Here is a 15,134-nt window from a genome sequence, read left to right on the forward strand (position 1 = left end):
CGTCCCAGGCGTACTCCTTGCCACAAGGCTAAGTGTTCAAGAGACACTACAAAATTTGAATTCATTATGAACCAAGGTACATCAGAGTACAAGGAGTGTGCTTAAAGTTGTTTACGGGAAAAAAAGTCCAGTACCCGATGGTAACACCCTCGCTTATCACCATGGTAATAATAGCTTCTGATCAAAAAACGAAAACCAAAAAGTTTGGAGAGGTGACATTACCAAAAAAAAGTTCCAACTGCAAAGATAAACAGGCAAACTCAAAAAAAGAAAAACAAATTGATTGAAAAAAAAAAACAGTCGATTGATTCAGACGGAAAAAATGCAAAAACAAGATTATTTATTAGCAAAAAAAAATTGTATTAAAAACCACTCGGGAGATGAGGTAGAATTTAGTCTGAATTGCTAATCTGATTTTGAATCTGAAAAACGAGAAAATTAAAGCCTACTTTTCCGGACATTTTGACATAAGTTTTAAAAATTTAGGAGTCTGAATTGAGACTGAAAAGGCTTGGAGAATATACCTTCTTGAAAACAATGCTGTATGAGATAACGTAATTAAACCTTGGAAAAAAACGGAAAATGAGCCAAAAAAATTATGACCAAAATTATAGATAAAAAAAATCTGACCTTTTTTTCAGAAGGTTTTTTTCATTTATAGAACGTCATATGCACTAGGTAATTTTGAATGTCCAAGAAACTGATTAAGTCAGCATGCACTTGCACGTGTCAGCAAATGCACGTATTTCTTCCAAATTTGTGAAAATTGTTCAATGGAATAAGTCTAGTTCCCGATTACAAAACACTTGTCCTCGCAAGTGAACATACGTTATATCAGAACCACTATTTAATCGATCATCTTTGCTTTCTATATGAATGTGTGTTATGTCCATTTCTTGAAATCAGAATGTGGTATCTACAAAACTAAATTTTTCATTAGGTGGCACTCTAAATTATAAACATATAAAGCATAAACTACAAAATGATGACGAACATTGCTGTATCGATTTAAAATTGCTTTTGAATCCATATATAATCTAATCATATCGAAACTTTAAATAATCAATCAGACAGATTTTTCAAAATAAAAATAAAACTGCACAATAATAAGCACTTATAAAGTATTTCATCAAACAGTCGCATAAGTTCTAAGGACTATCGAGATGTGAAATGATACCATCATCGACGCTGATTCCCGAAAACTGTTATATGCTTGGAAAATTTTCTTTCGCCTTGTTAGCTGCTTTTGGCCCTGATGAAACACTAGACTAAAGAAAAACATGACTTTCATATTATAAACAGCGAACAGATTTGGTACCTTGGCTTGGCTAAAAAATGTACTGCAATAGATTAGTGAGAAGATGACAATTCGTTGTGGGCTGTAACCTCACTTTGTTTTCTACGTAGAACTCTTGATACTTCCTTGATTCGACGAAAACAGTGGAGCTCAACTCACAGTCAGTCAGTGGCCGATTCATACCTTCTGTCCGGCTCCACATTGACGTCCATGTTACTTCCGCATATCCGTTCATCAACAAGCCCATATACGTATCCTCCAAAGGTAGACAAGGTACTTTGTAATGTGACTTGTTTAAATGCTTTATCGAATCCATTGACAGAATTGTAGCACCACCGAATACAAAAGGTGGAAATAATCCATCTTTATAGATTACTGGGGAGATATAGAATTTATTGTTCGGGTTTCTTCGCGGGAACCTGTTTGCGTTTGACATGCCAATATATACTCGCTTTCGGGGACTACTTTGAAGCAATGATATTAATTTGATTGGGTTATAAAACATATCATCATCCATTTTCAGCACAAAATCGGCAGTTTGGCAAAACTGATTGGCATAAAGTAGCCCGAACATCATTTTTAGGGTGAGGTTTCTATAGCTATCAACAAAATCCCCGATGACAACATCATCATGGGTTAGAAACTCTTTTTCAATGGCTAGTAGATATTCCTTGTTTGTGCGCCCAATTACAAACTGATGGCGAATCAACATTTCCACTCCCAGAGACTTTGCAACTCCGACTGTTTCTTTAAAAAGTTTACGAAGGTTATTTCTAGAATTCGCCTCACGAGGAGTACTGTGTATGCTGATATAAAGCTTCATAGTTTTCTTTTCAGTATGACTGAAATCAATGCAGGGTCTACTTGAACCCAAAATTACTGACTTCTTTCCATTAAAAACATTGCAAGCAGGTACGTGCCAACTTAAATCAGTATTCATGGCCACGTTGTAATTTCTCTGTAGAGGATTATCTGTAACCATGTGATAAACTGAGAGCATGATACAAAACATGATGGCCAGAAAAGTTATTAGTAGACGCATCAGCAGACTTTGTCTCAGTAGTCGACCAATAAAGTGGCACAAAATCCATCTTAAATTGCTACAGCGACCAATTTTTGAACAAATGTGCACTCCAGGTGACATCAACCTGAAATTTTTATTTGATTGGAGGACCGTGTTTAACGAGCAGTTTTTTATTCGAATGCGGTCATAAAGCAATTTTTCACTAGTTTCGGCTGATTTTTGATGAATAATTGGCGTTCGTCGTCAACTAAGGCAAAAAACTTACGTACCATGAAGTATCAAGAACAACGATCGATGCAAATTTACATAAAGAGTAAGCCAACGACTTAAAAGGATGAACAAGTCACTAAAACAATCAATCAGACAAACCTAACAAATACTGCGAAGTATTACAGAAATTGCAACACCGAATTGTTTAGAAAACATCAGTTCAGGTCAAATAAGGACAAGGGGGACTGATCGTTTAGCAGACCTATCTTTTAGCATAAAAAGTAAAAAATGAGTCTTTTAGCTGACCAACGGATTAAAGTGATGCATGATTGATTGACAAAATTGGAAAGATGCTCCCGCCTTGCGTCAAGCCTCTCCAATTCAAACAATGAGCACATCATCATAGGCAGTTTCTGTGAGCAGTTAGTCCTCTCTTCGAAGCCCAACATGGTGACGCTCGGTTTTATTTGTAATTCAATTTTCTGTAGCAAGTGCTCAGCAATAATGCAACAGTTATTTATACAATTATCTCACGATTTGTCAACAAAACTATCAACTTCAAAAGCTTCAATTAACAGCAAAACAAAGATTTACGAGGACAATAATAGATAGATAGATAAAAAAGACTTAAATTACCTTTTATGGGGTAAATCAAAAACAAATTGAGTTTAAACGAGTTGTTAGAAAAGTTAAGATTGAAAAGTTATCTGGCCGTTGTTTGGCCGAAGTTAATATGTGCCGATTAAAATCGCATCGGAGCAAGCGGTTGCTAATCGCCAATGCCGGGTTTGAAGTATGCGATCTGATTTGCTAATTATTCTGAGTGTGCTTAAAAATTGCTCTGCTAAAAAACCAGTCAGCTAAAATCCATAGCACCGGACAAGGGCAATCGGAAAGTCGCAAAGACAAAGCAAGCAGCAGGCTGAAACAAATGCGGCAAGTGACTTATCGTCCCTTCGTCCCATCTTTGAACATCTGTAACAATAGCATACTGAGAAACAAGGATCGACACTTTCAGTGCAAGAAGCACATATTCTTCCTTGATGGTCAGAAATTATCATGGTAACCCAAGTTACTCTAAGCGACTCTACGAATATCCATGATTTCAATGTCCTATGTGTCTTAATGTTTCAAATAGAACTAAGTCAATAAAAATTAAATAAAATACTTTATTATATTGAAACAAGAGCTTTGGGACTACGTAACCAAAGCCAACACGTAACCTTAGCCTAATTGTTGTGATAAACTTATTAAATAGTTTCATATTTTGAGTATGCGAACCAGACGTGCAGACTCAGTATCCACAACGGATGTTGTCACAACGGTTAGCGGAAACTGTGCGAAATGCAAGAAGACTGGATAACCTGGATCACAATGGATACAGTGCGATATTTGTGATGAGTGGTTTCATAATGCCTGTTGCCAGGGATTGCAATATATTGAATGATCAGATATTGAATATTGAGACGATGTCAATATTGAATTTTTAATATTGAGATATTGAAGGCTAGATATTGATATTGATATTGAATTTTTTGTAGATATTGAGAAAAACGGATTTTGTATCATTGCTTGAAACGTGACGTTTTAACACATACACATAAAACAAATGGTGATAAAAAGTTTCTGAAATGTGAAAGAGCCTCTTTCAAAGAGGTATTACATGAACACTGATTACATTGCAAAAAAAACTAAACAAATTTAATTATATATTTCGAAATTCAATATTGAATTTGGTCTCTGGTATCTTAAAACAGTGATAATATTGAGATATTGAGCTTTTAGATATTGATATTGATATTGAAATTTCATCCTATTTGATATTGATATTGATATAGAATGGAAGATATTGATATTGAGCTCAATATATTGATATTGTATTGAAATCCCTGCCTGTTGCGGTCCACCACCTGATCTTATCCCACAAATTACTAAAGCTAAGTTACTGTTATTCAGATGCAATATTTGTGTATCAAAGAAAGCTTTACCTGTTTCTCATGTTACTGTTCAACATGCTATCAAGGAAGCTCTTTCAGAGTTACCTAATACTGTTGATAAATTAGTGAAGGACAACTTATCTACTATTTTACCTGCTGTTAACACTCAGTCAAGAGTATCTACTCAGAAACTAGAACGCAAACTTGAAATTCGCATTCAGAACCTTCCTGAACCAGCTGATAATACACAGTTGAAAAGGATGGAGTCTGATGAAAACCTTGTATCTGATGTACTTAAGCATTTGAATGAGTGGGATCGACATAGTGTATCCTCAATTAAGCGTTTGGGTCAATTCAACTCCACTAATACACGACCTCGGTCTGTTTTGGTGAAATTTTCCAATGAATGGACTGCTAGCAAAGTTCTGAAAAAAGCACAACTTCTCAAAGAATTTCGCTCACCAGTATTTATATCGAAGTCTCTAACAAGTGATGAACTTGCATTGGAAAAACTAATTCTCAAGAAACGCTGGGAATTAATCAATAGCGGAATTCCAAAGCAAGATCTGAAAATTCGGAATTTACAACTCTTTCACAAAGACATTGTCGTGGATATTAAAGGATGACTGACCAGTATAACAGTTGTATCTTGGAATGCTCGTAGTTTGGTCAGCCTTGACAAACGTTTATCCTGTATCAAACTTTTACATATCATGTCTCTTGATGTTTTGTGTTTATGCGAAACTTGGTTAAGCTCCAATGACACAAATATTTTACCTAATACAGGTTATTACACAAATTCACAAGCTGCCCGAAAAAATGGCAATCACGGCGGAGTTGCAATACTTGTGCGTGATGGTTTGAACCTGGCGGTTTGGGACTGCACTTTACCTGATTTTGATTTTGCTTGCGGCACTGTCTTAAGTACAGATCCTCAAATCCTTATCTTATCGGTTTATAATCCCCCCGCCACATCAAATTATAGAGTATCATCCACACATTTATCTCAGTGTCTGGAGTTATACACTTCAAAGTTTCTGCATGATTTTCCCTGTGGTATTATTTCTATTTTTGGTGATTTCAATATGCCAGACGCGTGTTGTATATCTCACTCTGCCACTACCGCTAGTTCACAGGCTGTGATCGACAATTTCGATTCCTCGAATTGTGTCCAACTAGTGACTGAGGCGACGCGTATTTGCGGCAACACGTTAGATGTTTTTGTTACAAATCAACCTGAGCTGTGCTCAGTGAATGTGGAACCAGACCATTTTACATCCGATCATTATCCTGTTACAGTTATTTTCCATGTGTCTAATTCTGAAAGCATCACTTCTGATTTACCTAATAACATTCCAATTTATTCTAAAAACACTTTTAACATCGATGTTTTCATGAATTCTTTAGTTATATTTGATTGCCTTTTCCAAATTTATTTTCAAATGATTCCGACTGATTTTTATCTTGCGTGGTATGATGCTATGATAAAGTCGGTTCAGACTTCTATTCGCTGAAACGCAAGAAAAGATCTATGTTACCATTCTATTTTTCTAGCAATTCCGTACATCTCAGTAACAAAGTCTCTACGGAGAAGCGTAAATTGGCGAAATTCAATTTGCTCTATTCGACATTGTTGTCTGAACTTCAACGAGATTTGAATAACTCGATTGAGCTAGACAAAATTACATTACTGTCTTCTTTTCATTCACTTGATACTAACGACTGTTTCAAAATTCTTCACAAACTTTCTGGCAGCACACCAATTCCTTCTGTTGTTAAATTGGGAGCATCATGTGCTTCTACTGATAACACCAAAGCCGATTTGTTTAATAACTTTTTCTGTTCTGTGTACAAAAGCGAAACGTTTACGTATAACGGTTGTTCTGATAATACTTCCATTAACTTGCGCGAATTATCGTTTGGTGAAAGTGATGTAAATAGTTTACTTTAAAAGGTACCAGATACCACAGCAGTTGCAGCTGATGGCATTCCACCATTTGTTCTCAAATATAATGCTGATGCACTCACGCCTATGGTATATATTCTTTTCAGTCAAATTGTTACCTGCTGTATTTGGCCCGATTTTTGAAAAGAGGCGTTTATCATGCCTTTTCATAAGTCCGGGTCAAAATCTGACCTTACAAATTATCGTGGAATTAGTATTTTACCGCGCTTATCGCTTTGCTTGGAAAAAATGCTTTTTATTTTCATTTATTCTAATGTTCGACACAAACTTTCTCGTAGACAGCATGGCTTTGTTAAAAAGCGCAGCACGTTTACACAATTGTTGGAATATGTTGAAAATATTTACAAATGTATTGATGCCAATCAAAATTTCTGTTCTGTATATTTCGACATTCAAAAGGCTTTTGACTCTGTGTCACACAAACAGTTGCTGAACAAGCTGTCTTCTTTTGGTTTTGACGAAAATTTTATCATGTTAATTTCATCTAATCTTTCCAATCGCTCACAAAGAGTACGTATTAACAATATTCTATCTTACAAAGGTTACATCTCTAGCGGTGTACCACAAGGAAGCATTCTAGGACCACTTTTATTCCTTATTTATATCAATGACCTCCCGGATGTTGTAAAGTATTCCTCACCGTCTTTATTTGCTGATGACCTGAAACTGCTTTATCGAGACAACTGTTATGACAATTTTCAGTCTGATTTAGATTCGGTAGAGACCTGGGCAACCCAAAACGGTCTTGATTTTCATCCAGAAAAAACTAAATTCATTTCAAACAATAGCTTTATTTTCAACATTTATCTTAACGGGTCAGAAATATGCTCTGTTGATCATATCAAAGACTTGGGTATTTATATCTCGCCTACTTTGTCTTGGAATCACCATGTTTCTGCGAAACTTGGTAAAGCCACAGAGTGTTTTCATTATTTAAAGCGTAATGTTCCTTTCAACTCACCTGTTAAAACTAAGCTTCAAATGTACATTTCTTGTGTGAGGTCCATTTTACTTTATAACTCTTGTATTTGGTACCCAAATTTATCAAAGCTACGTGATTTGGAAAATTTCCAGAAAAAAGCAGTAAAGTGGATAATTGGTTCCACTAATTATACTGACAGTCTTGTGATGTTAAACATACTGCCTATTTGCTATCAAATTATTTTTACTGATTGTCTTCTCTTCTTCAAACTGTTACATAACTGTTATGACTTCGATATTAATGAATATGTTACTGTTAGTGAATCGAGACCGGGTAACAGATCCAGTCAGAGAATGGTACTCTCTGTACCTCTTACCCGCAAATTCTGTTCCCTTGGGAGCTTTTTCCAAAGAACAATTCATATCGTCAATAGTGTTTTAGCAAAAGTCGACATCAACTCTACAACTACAGTCTCACAAACCAAGACTCTACTCTTCAATTTCCTTAAACAGCAACTTCAATCAACCTTCAATCTCAACAATCCATGCACTTTCTTCATCAAATGCGTTCCTGAACATTAACAATTTAACTCAAAGCTTGAATTACGCCAAATCAAAATTTCACTTTTATATGTAGTATCATTCACTAATAAAGTCTCTTCTTCTTCTTCTTCTTCTTCTTCTTCTTCTTCTTCTTCTTCTTCCTTGATGGTCAGAAATTATCATGGTAACCCAAGTTACTCTAAGCGACTCTACGAATATCCATGATTTCAATATCCTGTGTGTCTTAATGTTTCAAATAGAACTAAGTCAATAAAAATTAAATAAAATACTTTATTATATTGAAACAAGAGCTTTGGGACTACGTAACCAAAGCCAAAATTTTGCTAACAGGTTACGAAAATTAACTAACGTTCAAGTGGTTTTCACCACAAGAAAAGTAGAATCATGTTCACCATCACTGAATTTCTAATGACCTCAAGTCAAGAGTGGTTTTTAAACTGTCATCCCGCTGCTTTTTTCAAGTATTTTCCCGCGATTGTAATTCGGTTATTCTGATCTTGTTTTTCTTATATTTTCAGTTGTCGCAAAAAACCTGAGCATGACATGTCCAATTCAATTTTTTGAAAAATTCCATTTGACCCCAAAATTATGTTATTCGCATTGCTCAAGGTCAAAGTTGCAAATATGACCGACTGGCACATACTACCCGGGCTCAAAATCGATGTCGTCATCGCTTGTTGCCGTCTGCCAGTGAATTTCCAGAATTTTGAGTATAGCTCAAGATACAGTGCCAGTGGTCATTTACAGAAGTTTGCAGCAGACTTAAGTTTATCTACACCCCAAAATTCACAACCATGTAAAATTGTCACACTATCGCTAAACAGCAATCAAAATCTGCATACACCTGCTTTGCAAGTTAATGATTTAAAATTTCTTTTGTCCTATCCAATCAAGAAATTGTCATGCAACATTTTGATTTATATAAAAATCATAGCATGTTAATAAGAATACTTTGTTTCGTTAAAATTTCTTTTTCTTGACCTCGGATTTCATCCGAGTTCACACTCGAGCCCCTTTCTTTCCCTCTCAAGACTCAAGAAACCCACATTGAGCTCTCTGCTCATTTCGTTTTCCTAGCCTTCGAGGTGCTAGGCCCTGATGAGTTTGACACCGTGATCTGCCTTAGCAGCGCTTTCTCATCATCGGAACTGATTTCGATCTCTTCCCACGCTTTTAATTGTTCGAAGGATCGCATCCACTCCCTCTGCTCTTGCAACCTCTTTGCCTGATTTGGTAAACCCTTTTCCTTTCAATTCCCTGTTCAAGCAAAAGGAGTTGTGCACGCTCAAGCTCACGTTCTTCGCCAAGTCCTCCTCCAGTATCGACTCTCTCGCTTGGGTATTGTCTCTAGACACCCTACCGACTCTTTTCCAACCTGTCGTGATCGCATTTCGATGGGTCAGCAGAAGTCACCTGAAGGCCTCCGGTCCTATTTCTGCCAGGAACTGTCGATATTCCTTCTGATATTTCTTCAAGTGATCTTTCGTCACCATGTACAGCCAAGACGTCAACGTCGCTCGAAACCATGGAAAGAACCTTATGCGGCTCCATACGTGCCTGACTTCCATTGGTATGGCGAATACCTTGAATGCAGTCTCAAACAACTCAAGTCTCCTGCTGCAATCTTTAGCGTATATTGATTCTGCTGTTGGTGTCTTCGACTCCCGATATTTCGTCACATTTTCTTTGATCCATCGCAAAGCCAGCATCGTGCTCACCACCAAGAGTGTCACCTTTTGTCTAGGATCTGGTAATCCGATCGACCGAATCTCCTCCACATCGCATATTAGGCAGAGGTTTGCGTGATCCGGGTACCACACCGTTTGTGCCAGGCAATGGCACGGGCATTCCCCATGTGTGATATCGATGCTCCGAAGTTGCGTTCTCCCGAAGCTTCTAAGAGAGGTTCCAGTTCCATCACCTTCTCATGCATCGCATCATTCTACTCCAGGTTTGGAGCACTATTCATCGGTTTCCCGATCATACTTTGTCTCTCGAGGTCACTCGTGTTCTCACTTTCCAAACCCAGAAGTTCCTCTTCCCAGATTTCACTCAAGTCGTCTCTCTGTTCCCTCGATTTGCTGGTGGAGCTCGTGATGGTCAAGTCAATACCTCGGAACCATAGGCTGGCTGTCAGGTGAATTATTATTGGGTGTTCATCCCCTATCACCGGACTGAACTTCAGTTGACTAGCGAGATTCGAGATCTCAAGTAAGAGGATCTCATCCAATACAATGAGAATCCCCTCAACCCGTGGGACACGTCCGCCCACGCCGCTGCCAGTTCCGACTTCCGAAGTCTCAAGTTCGTGGGTTCCAGCTCCCGATTGGGAGCTGCCATCAGAATCCGCCATGCGTTCCCTTCAGCTATTAGGACTAAAATGGCATACACAAACTGCAGAGCAGGAGGCATGCTCGCGTATCCAGGGGACGTCGTAAATACCACTCTCGTTTTAGGTCCGAATCGAGAACTGACATTTTCCTGCACCTCCTTCATCGCGGCAATCAACGTCTGGATAGCCTCCCAGATTTTCTTTGGAATAGGCTCAACTCCCTTCAACTGCTCAAGGCGTCTAGGCGCATGCAGGTGATCGTTCATTCCTGCGAACAGCAGTATCTCTGGTTCACAAGGCATCTTTGACTTCATCGCTACCACCAGGGTCAACATCTGGTTCAACTCTGCACCTGGCAGCGAGTATACCAGAGTTTCCGGCCAGAACAACTTGTGAGACGTTCCATCGAAATCTGAGCCCGCCACGATGATCACCCTTGCGGCCGCTGGATCCGCTCTATCGTATACTGCCAGTGTCTTGGCCAATTGGGCGCTCCCGCAGGGTTTTCCATATCTTGAGTCGTCCGCTAATTTCGCACCCTCGTAAGCGGCGTCTGGTAGTTTCATCTCCTTCGGTTCCAGTAGCTTATCTACTACCCTCAACTGCGCGGGAGTAGCCAATCTGATTCTCGCAATACTTGTTTGGTGCTTGGGGGGCTCCATTATGAGTCCCGGACTTCCCAGCAACTTGAGAGGTCTGTAATTGACCGGTCGCGTGACTTATTTCACGGGGATCCCAGTCAGATCAGCCGTCTCCATCATTCTTGCTCTCGAGAAATGCGTTTCGTGGGCCTGTAACCAATCCACGCAATGGTGTCGGCTCAAGTCCTCGTGTGACACGTGCTTGAGCCCCAGGGCCTCCGCCAACTCCTGTCTACACTCCAGATCCTCCAGGTCCAACTCCTTTATCTTCTCCAGATATCGTGTTCGGCTTGTCTCCACTGGTCTCTCCACTCTCTTGTTATCTACCACCACCACTGAGGATACCACTGAACTTTGGGGCGTCGATGACTCTGCTTCCTCGGCTTCCATCGGCGTGGAACCCTGTAATCTGGTCCGACTGCTCCTCGAGCTGTCTCTTGAGTCGACTCTCGCTCCCAGGCGACTGAACAGGGGTCTTGTGGTAAGGAAACGGGGATTTGGGGTGGACCAAATGTGAATTGGGCCGTTTCAAGCAGATCTGCCTCCAGCGCACTTATGTGCCTCTGGAAAACGTCGTTCAACCACTCCGCACCCTAGGTCTGTCAAAATGGATTCCGTCTGAAGACGCATCCTCCGGGAAGGAACGCTCCATCTGGTCTGCTACGTCCAACAATCTGACGGGAAGGACATTCCTCTGATGTATCTGCCTGATTATTTCGTTCAGGTTCCGCACTTTCTCATTCATTTCCATCGCATGTTGGTCGGCCTTCATGTTATACGGGATGGTGCAAATTGTGAGTATGGCGGGATCCATCTGAATCCGCAAATCCTCCAGAATGCAGCTCATTTTATCATGTAGCCTCATCACTTTTCTCGACTCACCTCTGGACACGTCATTGGTCCCCATCATTAGAGTCATGTATTCACTCTTGCCATCCCCAGCATCTCGAGTGATGCCAACATCTGCGGCGTTGCGGCTCCAGAGAAACTCAAAATTCCAGTCTGCCAGTGCGACTGGGTCCGGGTCAGCACCCGTATCAGGCTGTCCCCTACAATCAGGTGAACTGCACCCTCCGGTATTTGTGGCTGTGTATAGTATTCAGCCCAAGACGCGTCATGGAAACAATCCCTTCTCGCTCGTTGCGCCGCGTTCCAATCCATGTGGTTGTGCCTGTGATATCTGCCATCTGTGTTCTTCTTATAGCTTGCGATCACCACATTCCTGACCGGTTGCTCCCTCCAAGTCGGGGGTGGCTCCACAGTAGTAGATGTTGGAGGTGATCAGGGGGGGGGGGGGAGGTGGCGGACCTCCATGTATTAAGATAGGGAATAGAGCATCCGGTCCGCCAGCTATGTATTAAGATTGGGTATAGAGTCTACAATGTATTAAGATAGGGAATACCGATGGTAAGGTTTCAGTGTGATGGTAAGAGAAAGAAAAACGTAATTTTTTTGGTTTTTGAATGGAAAATTCCAATTTTTTCGCAAAAATTTCGGCGCCCGTTACCTAATTGTTAAATATCAAAGTTTAATTACGAGTAGGTTGTGTAATGAAGGGCTTTCAATTAGTTTTTTGATATATGGTAAGTCGATGGTAAGAGTTTTTTGGGTAAGAACTTGGAATTTTTGTGAAGATTTTTTCGAAAAAATTCAAAACACGATAAGATTTTGTTTAATTTGATATGATAAAAATTTATTAGATACTTTTACTTTCTACCTATCTGAATCTATTCTGAACCTACAGAGACTTCGAAAAAGGCAAGTTTTTTGAGAAAAAAGTTTAAATTACAAAGAAAGTATTTAAATCACTGCATTGTATAACAAGTTTACCGCAACATTTTACATTTTAACATCATAAACCCAATATAATACAACATCATGAATAAGTTTACTTGACCAGATCAGTTCTTATAAGTTCAGTGGTTTTGTATGAATTCCATCATCTTGTACTTGTCTTTTTGGATAAAAATAGCTTAGTCCTTTCTTTGTCTGTTCATATGTGGCCACCATATGATTTATAGTTCTGAATCCTCTGTTAGTAGATGTAAGATTAATTGCTTCATCAAGCATTCTCCTATACTTTGCTTAAAGTCCATCTCCAGAGTCTTCTAGAACCCGCTTATTCAATCCTTTGCTGCTAAATTTGAATTTGTCTGACTTGTTGTCATAGCAGCAATATGTCTTACTACATAAACAGAGCATTTCTGTGCACCTAAATTCTTCTTTGAAAAGTCCCGGCTCCCGCTTATCATGTTTTTTATGGACACTACAACAGGTTCGAGGAAAGAAATTGGATTTTGCATCCGCCTTGAAGGAATCTCTGCAATCACTCTCCCTCATTTTTTCCCAAGCAGCTCTCTTATCTGGTTGGATGCAATCGTACAAATTTTCTTCTGCAAGTGCCAAGTAAAGTGAGTCTGTGTCCATCTCCAACTCTTCAAATTTATTTACATCACAGAACTTGTCAAAGAAGTTATAGTAGAGTTCCAACATTCTCAGTTTTGCATACTGAAGTATGAAAAAACCAACAATGATGGGTTCTCTGTGCTCAATGGTTGACTTCAACAACTCCACCTCATATAAGTCCTTCTCAACTGTGTTAAGTCTCTTAAACAGTGGTTCATTGATTGCCTTGTGAGTTTTTTCATCGTTCAGATACTTCGTGATTGTATGTCTGGATCTATCCATGATCTGATATCCATAGGAGGAATTGCCCAAGAGCTTCATTGTTTCTGCTACAACTCCTGATAGAGGGTTTTCATCTCCTTCTCTTCTTGCATCAACCACTGACTGAACGAAATTATTAAAGCATTTCCGATGAGAATATTCAACAAATTGATAAATTTTGGTGCATTGCAAGCCAAGTTCTAAATAAAAGTTGAAGAGAGGAGTTATAACTGTTCCATTTTCTAGCTTGAAGCTAGATATAAGCATTCTCTGTGGATGTTTCAACATTTCATTTTCAATAGCATAATTCTTCATATAGTCACCAATATCGTTTCTTCCAACCTCAGTGTTTTTGAAAATTGGAGGAAAATTCGCAAATTTTGATTTCAGTTCATCTGGAACAACCAAGTCGCACTGAACGTAGCCAAAAAGAGATCCATCTTTTATCTTTGCTAGAAGAGAGTCTATAGAAAGAGGTCTTTTGTAGGGAAAGTGGGTTCGAACATGATTTTTGATCTTGTCATTGGTTTTGAAATTTTGCCACCACTCACACTCCCACATTTCTTCAACTTTGTATCCTTTCTCTTGAATGTATTCTCGTCTCATCTCATCCATCTCTCTCTTCTTATTTCCTCGCTCGATATCCTGTTCTGTTAAGGAGGAACGAGTTTCTTGACAAGAACAAAAGTGATAGTAGCATCCCATTGCCTCGAATACTGTTTTACAGTGATCACAATAACCGTCCACATTAAAACAGTCAATTTTCTTCTGTTTTCCAGATGTAAAAAAGCTCTCAATTTTACATTCTGGTCTTGATTATTGATAGAAAGACATGACCATATTCTCAAAGTTGCGAGTTTGATTATGTCTAGCCTTGAATTTCTGCATATCAGTGTCAAACTCCCATCTCGTATACAGTCCTGTTGGCATATCTTGACACATTGAATAGGGGTAAAGCTGGCTCGCATCAATTCGAACGATTGACTTACAAATATTTGATGAATCTCTGATAAAGGTTTCATCTACAACAGCTTTTCGAGTGAACACAATCGAAGGCCCACTGGTCATGTCTTCTCGTATTTTTTCACACAAATCTTTATCACTTTCGCAAAATGGATAAAACTTGTAATTTGTAGATCTGTGTAGACATATGTTTGCTAGATTTGGAAGTGTACATCCAAGTTTCAACATGTCTATCCCTTTGTTATGATAAAACTGAATCATTTTTTGCATTGCTTCCAGGGTTGGAACTACATCTTTGTTGTTGTACCACTGCAAAAAGTCTTTGAACACTGTCATTCCATTTTTCTTCCAAGTCTCTTGTAATTAATTGTAATTATCCAAACCAGATGAAGGAACAGTCTTGATTTGAAGTTTTTTCAGTGCTTGCTGTTCATCAAGTCCACTCTTCCTCAGTTTTTCATAATCAGTAAAGTATTTGTCTAGAGGATTGTTGTTTCTAAGTTTACTGAAAAATGCTTCATATGGGGGCAGTCCTGGAAAATCAAGTTTGTCTGCGTTATCAAACCACTCATAGGGAAAAAATCCTTTCGTTTCGCTAGCTTTATAGGCTTT

General features: G+C 38.9%; 1 protein-coding gene across 1 annotated transcript in view; it reads left to right on the top strand.

Moving 5' to 3' along the window:
• Window positions 1-3,744: 3,744 nt before the first annotated feature.
• LOC134845520 (polymerase delta-interacting protein 2-like) overlaps window positions 3,745-15,134 on the top strand; it is a 112,623-nt gene continuing 101,233 nt past the window's right edge. The window contains exon 1 of the mRNA XM_063862449.1: window positions 3,745-3,786. The gene's annotated coding sequence lies outside the window, so the exon portion shown is untranslated. The remainder of the gene's footprint in view (window positions 3,787-15,134) is intronic.

Source organism: Symsagittifera roscoffensis, chromosome 5, assembly GCF_963678635.1.
Source record: "Symsagittifera roscoffensis chromosome 5, txSymRosc1.1, whole genome shotgun sequence".
NCBI classification, from domain to species: Eukaryota; Metazoa; Xenacoelomorpha; order Acoela; family Convolutidae; genus Symsagittifera; species Symsagittifera roscoffensis.